The sequence below is a fragment of the Gavia stellata genome, chromosome 9 (genome assembly GCF_030936135.1).
Source record: "Gavia stellata isolate bGavSte3 chromosome 9, bGavSte3.hap2, whole genome shotgun sequence".
Classification (NCBI taxonomy): domain Eukaryota; kingdom Metazoa; phylum Chordata; class Aves; order Gaviiformes; family Gaviidae; genus Gavia; species Gavia stellata.
In genome coordinates this window covers 15866577-15890103 of record NC_082602.1, presented here as the reverse complement: position 1 = coordinate 15890103, position 23527 = coordinate 15866577, and the positions used below count along the sequence as shown (strand labels likewise).

Here is a 23527-nt window from a genome sequence, read left to right as displayed (position 1 = left end):
ATCCCATCATCCTGTGTGGATTTTTGAATATAATGAGATTGTCCACTTTTTTTTTTTTAATTTGTTATTTAAAAAGATTTACATTATGTCCTTGTAAATACAAGCAAGAATTCAAATTCTCAGAACAGCTGAAGTGAACAATAATGATTGGCTTTTGTAGAAAAATTCTCCAAAAGATATTTATCAAACACTTCCAGCTCAAAGACTGACTCATAATTGCATGCCTCTATATCTGCTGAGGGTTTTGCAGAACTCTGCAGAATCTCTTCTTAAGATTCAAAGTTTGTTTATAATCTTCAGATTTTAAGAATAAAAGCCCCTCCTGCCCTTCGTTAAAAGCAAAGAGATGCTTTAATGTACACTTACATTACTAACACATGATTTTTCATTTTCATTTACATTAAAGTTTCTTTTTAATCCTTCAAGTATGTCACTTTTCCTAAACATTTCTTCAGTGACCTTCTTATCCCCCACAAATTCACCTTTTGTCAGAGAATTTCCTTCATTTTTCTTTTTTCTACCTATGATTAAGTTTGGTTAAAGTAACCAAGCACAAAATTCCTTGTTTTTCCAGGACATCCATCTGTATTTGATAAGCCAGTAATTGCAGGTTATTTTTACTTCTTTGTAAGGTGATGAAATAAATAATTATGTTAACTGTTTAAAGTATTGTTGCTAATTTTTGGGTTCTGTATCCTTTAGATAAATGAACTTGCCTTTAGAGTGGTTGCATAACAATTTCACTGAATAAGAATGTCTTTGTGGTGGTCTGTAAGATAGTGGTGTTTGGGGAGGAAAAAAAAGGGGGGGGGACAAAAAAAATTCTACTGAAAATAGTGGTTATTTAAATGCATAGTGTGTCAAGATATCCCCAAAAGTGTATTTGCTGTAAATACGGAAGATTTCAAGAAATCACCTAATTGTCAGATGGCTTTGTTGTAAAAGTATATTTCTTGGTAATTTTTCTCTCACAGTAAAATTCATAATAGAATAGCTGCACCAATCATTCAAACAATGGTATGACTGAATCCTTTCAGAGTTGATAGTGGTTATGGATGAGGTTTGCTAAATGTCAAAAGAAACCAGCATTTTGGCATTATACAAGACACATTTTTATTTGTATTGACATTTTAGGCATAAAATTCTTCAGTTTATTTACATTTCATGAGAAATATTTTCAATTAATTTCATTTAACAATATTAAAAATATTTAAACTATGTCACCAGCAGTTGAATAATAGTTTAAGTGCTTCTATGCTTTTTTTGCTGTACAAACCTCACAGTCTCTTTGTGAAGTAGGTAAGATATCTGGAAATAATACTCATGAGTTGAAGAGCTTCATCAGAGGACTCATTCTAGTATGATTATAGCAGAAAATAATTTCCCATAAACCTTGTAGTAAATCACTTGAGTAAAACCTACTATGCTTATTATAGGCAGTCTGTCTTACCTGGTGATGGTCTTAGTAAGCTGTGATGGGTCACTGGCAACATGTGGAGGTTCGATGGGAGTCACCTTCCAGAGTTAATATTCTGCTTTTATATTTCCAGATATGTAGAGTAGTCTGAATTCCACCTCAGGACACAAATAATTAAATTTAGTTTCCCAGTTAAGATCAGACTACAGAGTAGCAATTGGCTTCAGAAAAAAACTACTATTATTCAAGCTAGAAATTGCTCTCAGTGGCCAGGTCTTGGCAGATAGTTGGACATCACTATTTTTGGAAGGACGTGTTACCTCCATCTAGTACAGAATGGAAAGTTTCATACCTAATTTAATAAACTCATAGTTAGGCTTGTCAGGATTTCAGTTATGTCCCTAGTTCAAAAGCTTTATATGTACCAATAAGAAAAAATTTTGAGTTGAAACATCTTCCCTGCCCCGCCTCCCTCCCCCCCAAAACTCTGCCCGAGACATTACTGAAAAATAAATGCAAAACTTGAATGATTTATTTGTACAGAGACAGCTGTAGAGAAAACTCCTGTGATTTTAGGATTGGTGGAAGAATTAGCTGTTATAAACCACAAAAACATGTACATATGGTGAAGAAAGTAGCTCAAAAATAATGTAAAATATGATATAAATAAAACATGCATTTACAGATACATATTGCTTACAAATATGAACTAAGGTATCTAATAAAAAAAAGATGCTAGTGTTGAGACAGAAAACCATTAACACTATACTCTTTCTCAAAGTTTATAGGAAAACACAAAGTAAAAGATAATTTTTACCAAGAAAGATACAGAAGTTCCGTTAAAATGTTTTTTATCAGAAAGTTTGTATGAACTTCCCACCTCATCACAGTAAAAAAATAGTCATTCCATAGGTAGGAAATAACCACTGCATGCCTCCCCAGACTTTCATCAGCTAGACGAGGTAGCTACCTAACAGTTAAGGGCAGAGGAAAAGCAGTATGAAACAGGATAAATTATAAGTTTTTTGAATATGAAAAATCAAATTGTTAAGTGCATCTTTTTAACTACAAATACAATGCTAATGTATGTTTCATATTAACTTTATGCTAAGCAAAATTGCAGTGTGTAGCAGGAGATAACATCTACAGGCTGATTAGGATATTTGCTCCCTTTGTCAGGCAAAGAGGGGACACGTCCATCTTTTGAATGCAGTAAACAAACCCAGAACTTCGTAATTTCAGCAATGAAGCCCAGTTTGATATATGCTGCAGAAAAACCAGTAATTTAAGAATAATTCATCTCCCATTACTTTTTTTCTTCTTTTATCTCAGGTATCTCTGTCCACATAGTATTCAGAGGAAGCTGAATTGCATTCCCAGTTTAGTTTCTTGGTAGATCAGCTTCTAATGAATTATTTTTGTGGATGTCTCTTTGTGTGCTTTTTAAATTTTTATTCGGACAAGGTAGATTGTAACTTGCTATATCGTAGCAAGGTCTACATATAATGCGCCATTAAATGATCTTGTTCTAATAAGTTCAACAAACCTGAATGCTATCAATGCCACTGAATCGTATAGTTTTCCAAGTAGTAGTAGTTTTGACTTCTAAATGCAAGTCTGCTTCTTTGGGTCTGTACTTCACAAAGTACAAATACCTTTGAGTGTTGGTGCCTTACAGGTTGAAATGTGGACTACAAACAGTAATGAATATTTCTGTCTTGAAACAGCAGCCACATTCCTGTGACAAAACACAGTATTCTTTTAAGCTGCTTCTTTCCATTTCAGTGAGTCAAAGTGTTGTATTACTGTTGAAATGCCTACAGTCGTCTTTCAAGATTCCCAAGTCAGAACAGCCTAAAACTTTCTCAGGACATGGCTGACAAGTCCTATGATTTATGAAGTGAGCAGCATGGGAAGGAAAGAAATTCTTAACAGCAAATTCTCCCTTTGACCATTTACCTTAACAGATACAGTTTTTTACAGTAGATACTTTATTTCTTAAATCTCTGAAGCTGGTTAGAGATTTAAAACTTCAAGGAGTAAAAATACTCTCTCTCTCTCTCTCTCTCTCTCTCTCTCTCTGTATATTCCCAGTTCAAAAAATAACATCCTCTGACTGAAGGGGCAAGGAAAGAGTAGTACTGAGTAGCTGGTTTTCAAGTGGAAGCCTCAACTTCTATGGGAAATCTGCTCAGTTTTTCTGTACATTTGGGACTTTTCGAAAGCTTAATAATGTTTATATTATGCACAGATGCAGGAACTGTTACGAATTCATTTTTTGTTGCTACTGTCAACTCTTATGCATCAATATTGCTGGGAAATGTGGAATGGTTACTGAGAATTTCTACATTTGTGAATACATGACAAGACACCTGGAATCTACATAGCTATTCAGATCTTTTATTTATGTTCTGAAGATGCATCCCACCTTTATGGTGCTCAAGATATTAATCTCAAGAGTCAGCTTTCACTTTGTAAGGTAAAATCATGATACCTCTAGTTGGTATATCTGTAACGGACAATTTTGGCTGTGCCTACATTGTAGTTTTGATTTGGGCTTAATTTGGGCTTTGATTTTTAAGCTTTGACCATATGAGTTTAGCCTCTAAGTTGTTCCTTGGAGGTGGGTTCTGCCAACTAGGATTCTGCCATAAACACTGCCTCTCAGCAGTGCCTGTTTATATGTCCCTGTTGCTCCCTACTGTTCTGGTTAAGCTTACCTGATTGCAGGCATGAGTTTTCATAGGATGGCAGAAGACTCATCTGAGACTGATGCTAGCACTTGTGTCTTGTGTTTAAATACCTTTGGAGCAGAGGGTGAAGGTGTGTGTGCTAGTCATAGCTGAGAAGCAGTCATTTTTGCTATCCAGCACTCATGCTCTCTGCACTCATGCCTCCTCTGCTATGGTTTGTTCTAAACTAGGATGGTTTAAAGACACCCCAAGAATAGTCATTCCACCAACTTTACTTGGGAAGCAGAAATAGCAGCACTGTTTCCTACCTGAGTTCAGAGCCCATTTCCCTAAGTACAGTGACCTTCTTCCTGGGAAGAGGTGCATGTTGATCTTGATTTCAGGTTGGTCCTTTTCATTCCAGCTTCCCATAGAGGTAGCAAAGAATGAGTATGTGTGCAGTCAAGCTCTGATTTTAGCTGAGAAGCAGCAGCTAGAGCTTACTAAACCTCCACAGTTATGACTTGCCGTTTTGCGTATCAAAACTCACTATCGCTCCACAAGCCCTCAGTTTTATATAGCTTAAAGGGGCTTAAGCAGGGGACTACATCTGGGACTTCAACAATATAGAAGCATAGAAACTGTGGCACAATCTGTGCTCAGAGTAGGGGTAAGTACACAATACGGAAAAATAGCTTGCATATTCCCCAGGAAAAAAATAGGGAATTATTTCTCCTGCTTCTTTTAATCTAAACCAACTCACTGAGACTGAAAGAACATAGCCACTTTCTAGGTAAAGCTGCTATAAGAAAATTCTTAGAAAGGCACAGCACTGTAAAGGAGCTGTCTGTAAAATGAAGACCTCAAAGTGACATAATCAAAATTAACTCAGAGTAAGGATAGGTAGACAGTTGCATCTGACTTGGTCGTATCTTTACAGAAAAATATTTAGGACCTGTGAAGTGGATCTAATGAAGAGACCAAAATCATAAAATCAAAGCAGCAAAAATGGTTCCTCTTGCATTTTTTTCTCTTTCTCACTGCAGACTCTTGGCACAGATTTAGATGTTATCTAAAAAGCAATTAGATTACTTGTCTTAATGAATTCATCTTTTGTATTTTTTACATGAGCTTTATGCCACATTTCTAGTGCGTTCCATTCGTTTTTTACGAAGGTGTGTTTAGTATAATCTGTATTTATTTTGCATGTTTTCTCTATTGGACTTCAGCCATATAAAATAAATGCTATGTTTATTATCCCCTTTGACTGCAGTATTTCAAGGACTTTCCCTTTTGGCCCTTCTCTTGGAGGCTCCTTTGCAAGGGATCTTTATGTCCAGGCCTGTTAGACTTTACAAACGGGGACGAAAAGATGTGTGTTTGACTTGCCTCCCTTGAATGCATGTTCACTTGTTTCTGAACTAATAATTTGGAATCTGGAGCTGTTTTGATAAAAATTTAAAAATTCTTAGAAAGTTTGGTGCAAAATGGGCAGTGGAGTAAAACTTTTTGGAACGCAAATTTGCCACAAAGATAAACGTGTACATATAACATTTATGTATTGTTGAAATCATTATGCATTACCAGATACTTGTATGACTGACAAGTTCTGAAGTTAAACTGTTTTTAATGTACACTTTAATGTACACTTATTTTATAACCATATCATTTCCAGGAAATTGTAATTTTTTGTTGTATGTTCATGTGCTTTACAAAGCTGGTGGAATCTTTAATTGACACCTCATCCAGCATCTTTATGCCAGAATAGCAATTCAAATGGTACTAAAAACCAAAGAAGCTGTAGCCACACAAAAATTAACTTCTGAGGAGAGGTGCAAGCTGAGTTACAGAGCTTCTTATGTTGGTGTGACCCCATGGATAGTGTCCTGATACAGTGTTCATTTAGCCTAAATTTGGGATTCACATTTTAGGAATCTTAGGTTGCATTTATTATTTCAGGTGCTTGTAAACTGGACTTAAGCATCCTCAAACAGCATTCATAGTTTCAGAAGAGAGGGGATGTGACTGTTTCTTGGAATACACACTGGTTTAAGGTGCTAATATCAAGTATTTTGCTTTGTGAGTAACTGCTCTTTCTTATCCTAGGGCTTCGTGGTTTTACTATAAATTTTACTAAAATAAAAATAATAACCACTTTTCTGCAGTTCGATGTTCTGTATGTAACTGTGAATCAGCTACATCTGTATCTACTTTTTACTAACACTGAAGGACAGTGATGTGGAATGCAACTACAAAATTGGGTAAAATAAGGGAAAGGATCATTTTTATTAAATAGAAACATTAAAGTGATAAGAGTACAAATTGTAACAAAGCCACAGTTGAATAAGCTTTTGGAGAAATCAGGAGAAATTAAAAAAAAAGAAATGACTGAAGTTCCCCTCAAAATTCCTAATTCCTTCTGTTCTCCCTCAAAAGCCAGGTAGGTCTCAAAACCACATTTGACTTTAAGAATCATATCCAGTTTTGGCACATCAGAATTTACAGGGCAGTTGATATATTGTTGGAAGCATAGGTGAGTTTGGACTTTTAAATCAGTCTGGAACATGCTTTCTCTCAGCTCACACTGTGTACTGAAGTGCAAAGCTGAGCAACAGTGAAATACTGGTCTTGCCTCTAATGCAGCAGGGATTGCCTTTCATTACAATGGTTAGGCCTGGATTTACAGGGGTGTTGAGGTTTTAAGAGGTATCTTGATAGGCTTAGAAATCCAGCCCTGCTTTCTCAAAACCCATTCGAAGTCAGTGGGAGTTGTGTTTCTATCTGCTTGAGGAGTTACTAGTAATCTTGGCGGGCATGTGTCTCAAGATCTGTGTGGATGTAGATCTTAGTAAATCAGAACATTCTCCTACCAGCGGAGGGGTAAGTTTGATTAATGTTATCCTCTACAAAGGTTGCAAGTGGCGCAAATCGTTTCAGAAAAGCTATGTGAAGGTGGAAAAGGACCAATTTTAGTAGGAGTGGCTTCATGGCAGTTGTTAAAGAAATGATGGATAGTTCTTAAAGAAAAAAAATTGTTCTTCCATCTTACATTGTTCTTCCAGATGCTCCAAAGGTTAATTTCTTTCCACATTTATCCCCAGAAGTGTGGACTGTGCAGTCCTTTGAGAACCCAAGATTTTAGGAGCAATCACACAGAATCACAGAATCACTAAGGATGGAAAAGACCTGTAAGATCATCAAGTCCAACCATCAACCCAACACCACCATGCCCATTAAACCATGTCCTGCAATGCCTCGTCCACACGTTCCTTGAACACCTCCAGTGATGGTGACTCCACCACTTCCCTGGGCAGCCTGTTCCAGTGCTTCACCACTCTCTCAGTAAAGAAATTTTTCCTAATATCCAGCCTAAACCTCCCTTGGTGCAACTTGAGGCCATTTCCCCTTGTCCTATCACTTGTCACTTGACAGAAGAAACCAGCACCCACCTGTCTGCAACCTCCTTTCAGGTAATTGTAGAGAGCGATGAGATCTCCCCTCAGCCTCCTCTTCTCCAGGCTGAACAACCCCAGTTCCTTCAGCTGCTCCTCATAAGACTTGTGCTCCAGACCCCTCACCAGCTTCATCGCCCTTCTCTGGACACGCTCCAGCACCTCAATGTCCTTCTTGTAGTGAGGGGCCCAAAACTGAACAGAGTATTTGAGGTGCCAGTATTCAAGGCGTGGCCTCACCAGCACCGAGTACAGGGGCAATGTTAAGTGTTACTTAATACCTTGTGTCTAAAGTTGTCCAAGCACTAGGCATTGTTGGTTCTCAGCAAAATCAGTGAAACCTGGGAATGCTTCGTGGGTAATGTGTTGAAACGCCATAAAAGTGTTGCATAGCTTGGCTTCATATTTACTAGACAGATGTGGTCTTTTAGAATCAAAAAAAACCAAAACCCAACCTGGTATATTTGACAGTACAGATACAATTGCAGTGTGCCATAATGAGTATATCAACTTATAGGAGACAGTATGGGTTTATTAAGGGTTATTTTACAATCAGTCTTTGATGCTTTAGGTTGATGAAATCCTGATTTAAATTCCATTTATCAAACCTACTAAAGTAAACTTAACAGGGAAATAGCAGCGTTAAGGAATTGCTTTCCCTAATCTTAATTTGGAGATTGCTGTTTTCTTGACAAAATGCTGCACCTGGCAAGAAAGTCAAATCAGTATTTGATAGATGTAGCCTGTTTGAAGGTATTAACGAACAATCTGAAATTACAGTCATTATTTACTTTATTGGAAAACTCTTAGAGAATATGATTTACGCCAGCAACAAGCTTTTTGGTGTAGTATAGGAATCTAGAACTGCAGGCTAGAAACCAGAGAGCTTAGACTACAAAAAAGTTCATTTAAAAGTCATGTTTCCAATATAAATTATATGCAGTTGTGCAAACATGTCAAAGTTTGGTAAATTGGATTTGTTTAATGTAAACAATCTTTGACCAAAATAATAACATAGCTTCAGAAAAAGACATTATGCTCCCACTTTCAAAAAGTTTGTATAACTCAGTGCAACTCAACTGTAATTCTATGGAGAATTATGATTTATTAGTTTCAAACTCCATAAAGCAAGCTCATAAACATGTTTTGATTTCTTTTATTGGTCTACGTTCTAGAGACAGTATTAAGACACAGGAACATAGATATATTCTTTTTCATTGGTTGAAATTGCTTGGACGTCAGGGTTATGATAGGTGCTATTAGAACTAACTGCTTAAACGAAGAATTAATTTGTGCAGGTGGTGGCTAAAAGGGTGGAAAGAAATTTAATAATAGCCATGCCTTCCAGATGCAGCAAAAAGCAATGTATGTAATTTTACTTTTAAAAAAGCATATCTTCAATGTGAAGAGGCACCTACAGTTGTAGTATCAATAAAGGTTATTTTTGGATGAATCAATATTACTGCCACTCTCCAGATTTCTGTGTGTGCTAGGAGCTGTATAAATATGGAACAGAAGTGGCAATTCCTTTCCCAATGAATTTAACATTTAATGTGTTCACGATCGGAGTATCTGAAGTTTGCATGTAGGCTTAGAACTAATCCAATTTGTATTTTTTTAAAACATGTATAAATTTGTGAACAAGTTTACTGACAGTTACAGGCTTTTGGCCGAATCCCGTGAAGCATTGAGTATTATGGACCTGATCCAGGACATTAGCATGGTGTATTGTAAATAGTTTTGTTGATGTCTTCAAAAGGTAACCTTATCATAAATCCCTAGTGTCTGAGTGAAGGCTTTTCAAGAGAGAAACTGAGGTGAATTAGTGAAATTTTATGATTGTTGGGAAGAATTCTTCATATCAACCTGGTTCAAAAAAGTAGAGTCCAAAAACACAGGGCAGTGAACAGTGGGTTCTTTCCAAAGAAGTCTGTGCAATGTCACAGTTTGCCAAGAGGCTGCCAAGGGGATTAAAGGTCAGTACATACCAAAGTAATGAGTCTAATCTAATCCCTGGAAGAAATAGGCTTTCCAGCTAGAACTGGAACGTTTAATTACGTTTTGAATTATGAAGATTCAGGAGATATATTTTCCCATTAACTATGGCTGTTGGGAAGGGGCTGCAAAGTGGAAATCAGATGGTTTGTTGTTACTTGTTTGAGGAGGGAAGCAGAGCTCCACCACTCAGATGTCTGAGGCATCTGTACTGTTTTATACTAATATGGTCTGAAATGTCTGCACTGAAACTATCAGGATTTTTCAAAGCAGAAAAGGGAACATAAATTCACATTGACCTTACCCTCCCCCAAAGCAAAGTTAAAACTCACCATCACAGTCCTATTATTAGTTAATGAGTCATTCATCTGCAAACCTGTGCTAACTGTGACAGGGGCCTACCTTTTACTTTCCCTTTAAAAGGGGAGAAAATGTATATGGCTGTTGCAGTTTATCAACAGTTGAAATGGCTAATTAGCGTGTATTGAAGCATGCAAACTGTATGGGCTCAAAGTCAGGTTTTGTGTCCTCATTTATAGGTCAAATCGCATGCAACTTTACTTGTTTTGCAGTTCCAACTACCACTTGCATGTAAACTCTGGAGAGAGCTTTGGTTTAAAAGGAAGAGAAAATGCTGCTCTGTTGTTGACACTGGGGTAGCTGTCAGAGACATTTTGCCTTCCACAGAGGTCATAAGTTGCCACTGAATCCCATTGTTGGCAAGGAAGGGTCTGGTTTTCATGGCATTGCTATTTGTTTTGATTTGGTCTCCTCCTGGGTGCACAGATTATAGGCCAGTAAACCTCTCTTTCAGTGACTAGTGTGGGAAGTTCCAGTCTCTCATAAACCTTAAATAAGTCTTAACCCCGGAATGCTGCCTTTTGGAGATTAAGTTTCTCAATGTTTTGCTGTGTTTTTAGCCTAAGGGTGCTGTTGATAGAAAGCAGTGTTTTTGTTCCCCAATTGCTGTCTCTCTTTATAATTTTATTTTTTTTGTGTTGCATTTTTTTGCATTAGTGGAGGTATCTGTGTTTGAAAAAGGATTACATTAGTCAAAACTTAAGACAGATGATTTGCCCCCTTTCCTTACTGACTGACAGGAGCCTAAGCCGCACATAATCTTTTGCAAAATACAGCCCTTTTGCAGCATATCGGAAATTTCAGAACTGGAAGATTTAACCTCTTAATACATCTAATTGAAAAGCTGTTGATTTTTGACAGTGCAGCCAATAGTGGTGTAAGCTGCCTGAGATTTGCTGACATTGATTTTTTTTTTTTTTAACTAAGCAGATATTTTTCCCCTATATTTCCCTTATTTAGGATAATTTATAGTCTTTACTGCAGTGAAGGCAAAAATGAGCCTTCCTTAAAAAGTTGCCTTTAAGGCAAAAGAGAAATCATTGCTTTAAACCTGAATTTTGAACACTGTAATTTTGGAGAAGCAAACTTAAGCAGATCACCAATGTTCTGTTGAGAATTTCCTGTAACATAGATGTATCAAAGGCATAGCATGTTTGTATGGCTTTCAAGTACTGAAAGAGAATCTTTCAGATATTTTTCAAATACTCTGAAGGAAGAGTTATCAAATTTGAGCATATTTCAGTTAGATTAAAACTATTTTGAGTACAAAATACTAGAGCTGCCTCTCAGTGCAGATGCTTGTGTCAGATTTTATTTTTCTTCAGGAATAGCATCCAGAATTTTCACAATCCTCTGTCTTGCGTTTCTCCATCCCGACATGAATCTGTAATGCAAAACTGGTACGGACTTTCTGGAGAGCTATTTCCTATAAGACCTTCACTGATGAAACATTTGGAGTAGGGTGCATTCTGCACTCCGATCAGAAGAATTTTTGTCCTGCAGTAGTTCACAAGTTCACAGGTAATGTTAAAAGTTACTTGCTGCTTCTCTTGCAAAGCAAGCTGTCTGTTTGCCTGCCATGGAAACCTTTCCTGAGATTGCCTAGTTGTCAAGGATGGGTTCAGAGTTCATAGAGCTTTTTATTATGCCCTTTTTGAGCGATAGAGGGTGATTTGCAGCACTATTTAAAGCAAAGATGCCAAATGAAAGTTCCTCGTTTTAAGTTTGTGCTTACACAAAGCTTCTTTGTGGTTTTTTAGGCCTGTCAGACTTGTCAGGCGTGGTAAGAAAAAGTATATTGTTTCCAGCACTTGGATTCCTTTCCTTCTGACATCTGCCACTCTGTAAAGATGATAAATTCCTGCCTCATTAGCCAGGGGTGTGGGATTACAGGCTGACAACACATTAATCACCAGCTTCTGTGGCAGGCTGACTAGCAATAGGCATTGTTAACAAAACTTTTCTAATATGTCACTCTTCTCTATGACAGCCTGTAATCAATCATCTTGATTGACAGTGCTGATAGATTACACTATTTATACTTTGTGTAATGAAAGATAGCGTTTCCACCTACTGTCATTTCTAGGCTAGCAATGGAGGATCACTGAATGGAAACAAACACAACAAAAAAACCCAGGCCTCAGCTCAGCATTGTGAAGTGAAGTCAGACAGCGTTGTAGGTCTTTTGTGGTAGCTTTCAGATGAGGTGTATTGTTGGGGAACCTGGTAAGCACATGCCTTTAAGTAACTCTTGAACTGAGTGTTTCTTTGCTGACTTTGTTGCAAGAAGCTGTCAGGTCAACTTCAGGCAGGTAGGAGACTGTGTTAATCATATGCTGGCTATAGCTTCCTTTTTCTGTCCTGTCTGTCTTCTCCTGCTGACACTGCCACCCCCCCCCCCCCCCCCCCCGCCCCAACCCCAGCCAAGATGAGAGATGATTTAGATGTTGATGAAGTATGTGTGTTTCATGATTTAGAAGGCAAAATTATACGTGTTTCCGGTAATTGTATGGTGCAGGGAAAGTAAACATGGGGAGGAAGTGCAAAGCCAACTTGCCAAGACAGAGCAGAATCTGTGTTGGAACTTGTTTGCCTTTTGAAACTTAGAAAATTAGAAACAAGATCAGGATTAAAGTGCATAACCAAATTAATTTGGTGGTTTTGTTTTGATATAGCTGTTTCTTGTTCTAGAACCACTTGATTATTACCTTTAATTGTTCTTTACTTCCTGAAGTTATTTCGTTCGGCTGTAGTGGAAAATTTAACATTGACTATAATAGGAGGACAAAAGTTTCTTGTAGCAAATGTCTGTTAGAATGGATTTATTTTTTTTACAGTTGCCTCCTTTAATTTCATGTTGATTAAGTAGAAATAAATGCTGTCTTAATGTTATTATAGTGGCTCAATTGTCTTTATATATCTTCATTTTATATGCATTCTGAGAATTTTTGTAATATACTTTATCAGTAAATTTATTTCTTTATCTATCTATCTGTCCCTATAAATATATGTGCATTTTTTTTTCTCATTGGAAAGGTTCATGTGCTCAGTCACAATAAGAAACTTAACATTTGGATTTTAGGAAATAGGAACTGGAGTTTAAATTATAGTACTTGGGAGTTGAGCTAAATTTAGGCAGTTGGACAGGAACAGGGGTGTCTAACTTTAATCTCCCTGAGAAGAGTTTCATTGTGAGGCCACAATGATTAATGAGAAACCTGACCATCTGATTAAGCCCCTCTGTGTCACAGGACATGATTAGTAGGTGACAGAGACTGTAACAGTATCCAGCCAAGCCTTGTTTCTTTCACAGCTCAGACTGTTATATGATTAATGTCCCCAAGGGCTATCTCCAGGTCAGGCAGGGAGAACCTGTCAGAACAGGTGGAAGTGACAAATTCTGCAGAAACTCCTTTTGCAAGAGAGGCAGCACGCAAGAATGGATGAATGGGGAGGATTCCAGATGGGCTGGTTGACCTTTCTGTACTCTGAACAGACACCGAGAGCATCATGGGAATGAAACATAGTAAGTATCAAAAAATTGCAGATGTTCCGTAGTTATTGAAGAGTTATAGCATTGCCAAGTTGGGTTGGTAAAATGCACAACACATCATATTATCACCACTGGTTTACGCTTTCTGATATGCTACAGGAGACTGTAGATCTAGCGTGTGTGTGTATTGACTAGATAAAATACCACACACTGTGTTTTATGGCAAGAGGGGAAGATTCTTTGCTTCAGTACAGATAAGGCTTGATAGAGTTGATGCTTTAGTATAGTGTTTTCCTGTGATAGTATATATAATCTATCTCATTCTCGTCAATACTGCTCCATTTAGGGCAAGACAATCTTAGAAGTTAAAATAGTTTATAAAAATCCTCATTCCTTTTTATTAGGTGGTGGTGATCTAGTAAGGTATTTTATGTCTTCCAGAGTACTTTCACCTCTTCAGTCATACGTTCAAATCCCTGCTTTAAGTATCCTGACATGCTCTACCTTGCACTATCACACAACACAGAATTAGCAAGGGGATTGCTAAAGTACCATCTTTCAGATACATAGACCTTTTCATTTTATCATAGGAATGGTATAAAATATCTTTGTAGTACTATAGAGACAGAGAAGGGAATGTTAGCACTGGGGTCCTTATGAAATTCCCTCTGCACATGGTTAATATTCAAAACAAAACCAAAACGAGAAAATAGCATTCTCCCCTCCCCAAATGAAGAAGTTAATTTTGTGCAAATTTTGTTGCTGTTATACCGTTGTTATTAGTGTTTAGTACTATTTTTAGCCATTTATAATCTTGCTTTCTTCAGCTTCTATTTTAGTATATGCAGAGTATCTTCCTCAGTTTAACTTTACAGGTCAATTTGCTTTTACATAATGAATGTTTTTTTCTCAGCTTCACATCCCTTTAAGAATAGTTTCTTTCCATTCTACAGATGAAGGTGTGGAGTATAGAAATTTGATATAGCACAGTCAAGCCAGCACAAGTTAAGTTATTGTGCTCCAACGTTAGGCTTTTGCATTTAATTGAGCTTCTTTAGTCTGTATTTTCACCACTTTAAGGGGAGCCATTCTGAATAAAGGCTGTCATTTCTGTGGTTCCAAGACTTACTTTTTGTTCTTTGCTACTGTTTAAGCTGTCAGAGCCAGCTTTGGGTATGGTAAATGCCATGCTCCCTTGAGCAAATCGGCTGCCATATGCTATAATTTACACTCTCTGAATCTTTATTGGCTAGGCAAAAGGTCATTTTTCAGAGTGGTTTTCGCAATATAGAATTAATAGAGGAAACAGACACACTTCAGTGGACCAGTGACTGGAGATGGCAAAGCTCCTCTATGTACATAGTCACAGAGTGGCAAACAGAGAGAATATAGGTAAGAATAAGCTCTAAAAACTATAGAGGGAGTGAACCAATTGAATACTCCAGACTTGGAAGTCCAAGTGTGTTTGATTTTTATTTTCTATTTTTATTAAAAATTCACAAATGCACAAATCTCTAGTAGCAAAAAAATTTTAATATCCATTTCAAGTACCATCCCTTTACTGTGTTCCCACAAAAATGATAGACTTTGATAAATTGTGACAACTTATCTTGTAAATAGTTTGCCTAGCTATTGTTTATTTCAAACTTTGCTATCAGTTTTCCAAACTCTTGTCACTGTGTATCCTTTCCCGTAGGTTGCTCAGTAAATCAGAAAGTAAGCCTGGATATGAATCGCTTGTCAGATACAAGAGGAGACAAGACTGACTTTTTAACCCTCTGTGCAACCCTGGGGAGAAATGAAAGCTGTATCAGCAAGCAAAATGCATAGAATTTTACTATCCAAAAGAGGTTAAAGAAGGTCATGTTAATTTTAAGGGTAATCTGCTAATCCAAATGCAGAAAATCAGTATCATGGTGGAAAATTCCAAAGTGACCCAAGTCCTTCAAAGAGCTTTGAAAACCTTTGCATTTTTGAATGTGATTGCATTAGCTACTTATGTCATTTGTCTTATACAGTTTGGTGCCTGAGGCACTCTAGCTGAATTTGGAATTACCCTAATGATTCTTAGGAGTAGGGAGGTGCAGGTGTGCATCTGTTATATTTCATAATACATTCAGGTGTGTTTCTGTTGTTATCAGTAACACTAATGAAAGCTTAATGTTGATTTCCATAGAGACTTGCAAGGATGTCTCTGTTTCCTTACCTTGTAGGATGTGTGCTTATAGTGTGAAAGGATCTTGTGAAATAGTTGTAATTAAGACATATGATTCCAAGATTAAACATTCCTGTGGAAGAGCACCTGCAATAGAATAGACATCATCATCCAGAGAAAATGCAAAATGCAGCTGTAATAGAGTTAAAACACAAAACTATGTCTCTACAAAAAGGTGCATTAAAATTTTTAAATCTAGTGAATATAGTATAGGGCATAAAAAGCTGTCCATGTTGTGCATACAACTTGTACAGTGATATTTCTCTCCAGACCTGTATTGAGCCTTGTAGAGGACTGCTGCTGTATTACCTAATGAATGAATTGTGCTGGGCTGTTTCTGGTTTTCATTTGAGATATTTGCTGGCAATACCAGGAGTGGGAGGAGGGAGAAGAATCACAGTCCTCACTAGTGTAGCTAAGCCCACAATGAACTTAATTTGCACCCCTGCTCCTTCAAAAAAGCCTATTTCATTGAAGACTAGCTGAAACTGTGCAAGCAGGAGAATTCTTTGAGCTGACATAGCTGCACAGATAGGACTTGTGTGTGGAGCGTAGAGCTGTTATGGTATAGCTGTATCTGTAAATTCTTTATAGTACACACAGAGCCACAGTTTTTGACAGTCTGTGTGCATGGTCAGCAGCCTCAAAGATACAGCTAGGTCTGTCTTGCCACTGCTGCATTGCCACAGGAGATCTCAGCTGTTCTTCAAAACCATATTCTTCTTTCCCAAGAGAGAATATGAACTGAAAATGAGTTGGCATTTTCATCCTATTGCCGCTTGCAGGGACAGCATAGTGCTCCATCAGCAGGGCTGAAATGCTTGGATTCCCTGTAACCAGAGATCTGAGTTCTAGCTGAGATGCTGCTGTGGAAGATAACTTGAAGTTTCATGCAGTTTAATCCCAAGCAGATACTTTTAATGCATCTCCTCTCACCTGTCATCTTCACAATATATAATAACAACGAGGACAGTTTCTCTTGTAATGAAGATGAGTTTGTCCCTGTATTCTTGACCAGATTAGGAGTAATGCTCATTGTCAGCCTGTGAACACGGGCACAAAAATGGCTATTTCAAGTTTTGTACTCTGGTGATTAATCTATGCAGTAGGTAGAGATGATCTTGATCATCAGCTTCTTTTTGTTACAGAGAAATCAAAAATCTGGCTTTGGGCATTCAGGAATGCCCAAGTACTGTAACATGTCTGGATTTTCTTTATATTAGCAGTTCTTTTTAACATATACATTTATAGTGTAAATTCTGCTGTGTTTCATTTCTACCTGAAACAGTAATGTGCTAATAACTATGTATAATTTTTCTTGGCACAATCCATTGTGAAATTCAGATCAGGACAGTGCAAAAGAGAATCTTTCTAATCCTGCGACAGCTACCATACCACTTTTTAGCAGTTTTTCAAAGAACACAGGGCAATATGCCAATAATGAGCTTAGAAAGTATGTATGAAGTTCCTGATAATGTGACATGATTTTTTTCTTACTTTTTGCTCTTCATTTCATCTTAATTAGTCCCAGTAGGAAAGATTGATTTTTTTTTTTTTCTTTTAAAGCCTTGTAGCTAACATCTGTTGGTATTCCTGGGGTCATTCTTGCACTGTCCTACGTTTGACATTTCTTGTAAAAGAAGAGGCATTTGTTCATATTGACATTAGCTGCCTCGGTATCTCTCAGTGGTGCAGATGGCCTGTGAATAAAGACATCAAGCTAATAGGCAAGATGACAAGCCTCGATAGCGCTGGTGCTCCTCATGCTTAAGTGGCAGGGCAGTATAGATTGCTTTTGCTGGGGAGGTGCTAGGTCTGCTGGCACTAAAGCATATGGAATTAGTTAAAAATGCAGTGGGATCCTGGGAAAAGAATAGTACCAAAAAAATCCCTGGCTGGCTATAACAGTTTCTTTTTTTTCAATGTAGTATTTTATACTTCCTTCAGTGGCAACACTTAAAGAAAAGTGTATGCATATGGAAGAGAGATCCCTAATTTACTCTAGGTGTTTAGTGATTGTGACTGTTTAATGCATCAGAATAAGATGTTGCTGAAAGAATTCTTCGTTACATTGTTTGCTTGCATGGTGTTATTAGAAGAAAATAACAAGCATCTTGTGTGACAAGAAAGGTAAAACAAAAAATGTGAATCTAAACGAAGATGCGCAAGATGCATTGTAAATGCATATTAAAACATTATTGTGGGAGTGTTTTGGAAAATGTCATAGAGTCCCAAATATGGAAAGTCTGTTTCTTCCACAGTGGACATTTATATTATCCTCTGGAGAAGGCACGCTGGAAAACTTGGCATTTCGAAGTCAGCTGATTATTTCTTGGGGGAGAATAGAAAGAAAAGCCGGAAATTCAAAGTCTAACAAACAAAGCATGAAAGAGAAATATAATTAAGCTCTCAAGAAGCAGAAGATTAATAAGTTGCTATAATTTTAACAAGGCAGTTAGTTGGCAGAGCTAGTGGCTTGGGGATCCTATGTCTATATGGGCTCATTTGGGATAAAATACAGCTTAGGAAAGTTCAGAGAAATCAAAGGGATTTTGCCTAATCAGTGTAGCCTCCAAATGCAGGCTTTTTAAAGGAAGCATTTACAAAGACTGACTTTAAATATTATTATCATGGTGTTATAACTGGAAAAAGGGGGAAGGAAGGAACGGAGCTTTTCCCTCCCCTTACTTCTAATGGAAATAACTTTATTTGAAATAGAAAGACAACATTCTCTCTTCTCCAACAAGGTTTAACACACAAACACTGTAAAGTTTAGTAAGTTCCTCTATAATAAAGGAAAAGCAATCTTGGTTGAAATATTTCCGCTTCATGAAAAGCAGAAAGAGAACAAATATGTAAATAAAAGCCAGATTTTATTTTTAAATTCAGTTCCCGTAATCTAGGGTATATAATTACAAATGAGTGAAATTGTTGTTAAAAAAGCAAAGCAAAAAAGGACAGTCACTTGAAAGTATTTTGGGATATACTTTGACCACATAAAAAAGCCATTATTTTCTTCAAGTTGTACCTCTTGAAAAATCACATTTCAATTTATCAAAAACTTGGTGAGCAATGCAATCAAGAATCATCATGTATATTGTTGCAGTACGTTTGAGTCTTCTGTAGCTAGAAACTACAGATTGTGTTCTTGTTTCTCAGGAGCTTAGTATCATCTGTTCTCACTTGCTTTGGACAATGTTTTTGAACTTCTGAAGATGAAAAGTGATTTCAACCACTTTAATAAGGGATTTTAACAGTTTTATTTGCTTTTTAATAGGGTTTTGAAGGCAAACACCTGCACCAAGAGATGTTTACATCAGTGAGGATTTAGGAGTGTTTGTATCTGTAATGCATAATGATATAAATGTTGCTGACATTAAGCAATATTGTATTTCTCCTCTGCCTTCTTCCCTCATCTCAACTTCAAGAATTTATTATGGGAGAGCCACATAATAACTTTTATATGAGGATCCCAGAACTTTTTTTATTAATTGCACAGTCATAAAAAAAAAATTGACAGCTGCGGTGATGATGCTTGAAGACCATGTAGCAAATTAATCCTGAAAGTGAGGGAAGTCTTCAGTTTAATAGTCACATAGTAGACTGTCTTTCATGATAAATATGATCTGTTTTACACTAAGGAATCTTTAAATCCCTTTGTTACAGATGATTCCATAATTCTTAAATGGCCCTCACGGAATCTGCTTTTCAAAGTCTTTCTAGTGCTCAAAATACATTTATACTGTGTCAGAAGGCATCCTGAAAACCTGAAAAGAGACTGATTTTTGTACAAATAAGACATAAAAGTTTCACTATATGCAGGCTGAAGATTTCTGGAAAACAGAGAATGAATTTCATTTATGCTGAAGAACCTGGAAAGCTGAGAGAAAGTGTAGGGAAAAAGCACATTGCTAGTTCTTGGTTCTAGCCAGTAGAACTTAGATGCTTATGGATGTACTTGGGTGTGTGTACATATAGGTTTTATAATCAGTGCATATACATACTATATGTGAAATCATGCAATATTTCATTTTAAGAAAGGTGGCTGAAAAATAACTGTGATTAAGACTGATTGCAGAGCATTATTTTGCTTGTAAGGCTAAGCTTCACTTAGAAGAGAACTATGGTCAGAGAGCGGCTGGATAGATCTCTTAGAGCAGAGTTTTACAGTACAAGTGTAGAGGTCTGCTCTATCTTTTGGAGCTACTTCTTCATCTCAACAAAGAAAAAAACCAGCCATTGTCAATAAGATACGGATTTTCATTTTGTGGGTTTATGTACTGATACTCCTTCCTACTTTAATATAGATTGTTAGGGGCTTGTTGCTGTATTTTACAGGGATTTATAAGCAAAAATTTTCCATGTAGGGGGGTTAGGCCCCTTCTGTTTCAGTCACATGTTCTCTTATAACTTGATGCTTCCATTTGTCCCTCAGGGGTCTGTATTGGGACAAGTACTGTTGAATATCTTCATCAATGACATAGGCAGTGGGATTAAGTGCACCCTCAGCAAGTTTGCAGACGACACCAAGCTGAGTGGTGCGGTTGACATGCCTAAGGGATGGGATGCCCTCCACAGGGACCTGGACAAGCTCGAGAGTGGGCCCATGTGAACCTCATGAAGTTCAACAAGGCCAAGTGCAAGGTCCTGCACCTGGGTCAGGGCAACCCGCGGTATCAATACAGGCTGGGGGATGAAGGGATTGAGAGCAGCCCTGCGGAGAAGGACTTGGGGGTACTGGTGGATGAAAAGCTGGACGTGAGCTGGTAATGTGTGCTCGCAGCCCAGGAAGCCAGCTGTATCCTGGGCTGCATCAAAAGAAGCATGGCCAACAGGTCAAGGGAGGTGATTCTGCCCCTCTACTCCACTCTGGTGAGATGCTACCTGGAGTACTGCGTCCAGCTCTGGAGTCCTCAGCACAGGAAAGACATGGACCTGTTGGAGCCAGGTCCAGAGGAGGGCCACAAAAATGATCGGAGGGCTGGAGCACCTCTCCTATGAAGAAAGGCTGAGAGAGTTGGGACTGTTCAGCCTGGAGGAGAGAACACTCCAGGGACACCTTATAACAGCCTTTCAGTACTTAAAGGGGGCTTACAAGAAAGCTGGGGACAAACTTTTTAGTAGGGCTTCTTGTGATAGGACAAGGGGTAATGGTTTTAAATGAAAAGAGGGTAGATTTAGACTAGATATAAAGAAGAAATTTTTTTACAATGAGGGTGGTGAAACACTGGAACAGAGACGTCGTAGATGCCCTATCCCTGGGAACATTCAAGGTCAGGTTGGATGGGGCTCTGAGCAACCTGATCTAGTTGAAGATGTCCCTGCTCATTGCAGGGGGGTTGGACTAGATGACCTTTAAAGGTCCCTTCCAATCCAAACTGTTCTATGATTCTATACCCATGGATCTCCTTTTAGAGAGACCTCTTCTGGTTTGAAGTGACATTGACATGGCAATGGCTTTTACTTAAAAACATCTTAAAGATATGTGTTGTGTTGAAATGAACTAAGTAGGTGCTGGTTAATCTGCACATGGATATGCTCTGGATGAGATGCTGCTTACTGTAATGGTTGGCAATGTGCTGCTATCTTACAGTTTCATGAGGCGCTGGAAACATTTTACCAACCGAATTATGATAAGTTTTGATACAGTAAGTGAGCCCTGAGCTCTCAATGTGATCCTGTTGTTGTACAATACTTCTGAGCTACCACAAGGTGTTGCATGATGGGAAAGCTCATTAACTTTAGTGTATTCCTAAAGCCTCCTTTAAAGTATTCTGATGGAAAACAATAGAAAGTGTGGTTTATACCTTTGTTTCTTATGTGTGTTAAATCCGATTTGTCACATGCCACTTTCATATCATTAATTTCTTATTCTAATTAGTAGGTTTTTTCATAAAGAGACCCTTAACATGCTCATTTTTTGGTATTTATTTAGTCCTTGTCTCCAAAATGTCACAGATAATTTTATAGTGCATAAGTTTTGAGCTATGTGTTTGCACAATGATGTGTTTTGCTGCAGCTTCTTGTGATAATCCAAAGGGACTGTACAACACCCCAGCAACAATCAGCTTGACATGATCTCCCGGGTGGAGCCCTGCCAATGCTGGTTTGCTGAACTGAAGTCTTCGGAGGCAAATCCCAGGATTTGCATGCATCTTGAATGAAAGGATTATGTGACAGGTGCAAAATGAACACCAGGAGATAGTTTTAGGATACACTTTCTGTTTTTAACTGTGGATCCCATTTCCACAGCATGTGATGGATGCTGCAAGATTTAGAGGGTTCTAAAATATGACTGGTGATAGTTATAGAACCACCCCCACATTCAGATGCACATAAACAAACACACAGAAAAGGACTTTAATAATTAAGGATGTCCCTGAGCCACAGACTCATGAAGCCTTGGAGAATATTATGGGAAAGTTATCACAGTATATCTGTGCTGTTCTGCCTTTTCCAGGCATCCAGAATTGACCAGGCCACTGTCAGAGAGTGGCTGGATAGACTACTTTTCTTCTGATCAGTACAGCTGCTTTTATGCTTAATTTACTGTTTAGTAATTTAGCAGAGGAGTGAGGTTTAGGGATCGAATATGGACTACTGCATCTCAAGGTGACTTAGTGTATTTTAGTACAAACTGGCAGTAGTTAGGTCCTGTTGTTTTCTTATTCTCCATGGCTGGTGCATCCAGTGAACATATGAGACAGTCCAGTGCTGGAACTGGCACTAATTGGAACATATGTTGTCAATCATGGACAAAGAGCCGATGAGTACTCTTTCTCAATAAGGATAAATGGAACAACAAATTAGAGATCTAAATAGAGTTCTGTGAAAAATGATGTTTTGAATTATGTAGGGACTTGTGTAACCTTATCTGGGATGTGCCATTTGCAGAGTTTTCCATCACCTCAAATTTGCATTTTGTTTTGGGGCTTGGACAAAAGTTTGGCCAAGCCTTGGAATGCAAACTGGGCTGAAGTTGCCAAAAGCTCAGGTCAAAACCATGTAGAGAAATAATCCGATGTTGCAATATTTGCTACATGGGACAGCGGTTGGGATTGGAAACTATTACACTGTATTAACTATAAATGAACCTGAACAGCTGTAGCCCTGTCTAGACAAAGCGAAAGGAATCAATCAACATTTGATGCCTTTATGATGAATATATTCAATATCAAAAATCTGTGTAGTTCCTCCCTGTAAGCTGTCAAGACAGTTGTTAATAATGTCACATAACAATATATTTTTGTTCTTAATTCTGTTGTTTTGCTTCATCCTAACCCCATTGTTAGTTAAAAATAAATAAACAAATAAGCAATCCCTTGTTATTAAATATCCTCTGTCATATAGAGAACAGCATAAGAACGTGGAGAAGCCCCAGGAAGAACGAACTTGCATTTCTTGCTTGGCATCTTATCCATAACATCTCTAGAGGCAGTGCAAGGAGGAAACATGATGTGCCACTTGTATTTTAACACTTTCAGCAATAATGTTTCTTCAGTGGTTTACACTGTAGTGTGCAAGTACATCATGGCTGAAACTAAAATGTTATTCTCAAGCTGAATCTCTATAGACTGTGCAAACTGCCCGTTAAGTGTCATAGCTGTTGAACAAAAAACGAAGTCATGTTCAGAAGGCAGCTAGCATTACATCTGTTGCAATTTTTTATAATGTATATATTTAGCAGACTATTTACATTTGTTTGAATTCTAGGTTTATTACTTCTAATTTTTGGTTGCTGTTTCTCTCCAGCACTCATTGTACCTATTATTATTTTTGCCATACATTTTTTTAAACTGCTTAACTTTTTTGCTATTGTGAAACTTCTTTTCCACACATTAAAATCTGTCACTGTGTATGTATACAAAACTAACAATTGTCATTCCTTAAAACAAGGAATAATCTTTGTTCCTTTGAGTTTTA

General features: G+C 37.6%; 1 protein-coding gene across 1 annotated transcript in view; it reads left to right on the top strand.

Moving 5' to 3' along the window:
* The window catches only part of LRMDA (leucine rich melanocyte differentiation associated), a 687940-nt gene that overhangs the window by 421631 nt on the left and 242782 nt on the right, over positions 1-23527 (top strand). The gene's annotated exons all lie outside the window — the stretch shown is intronic.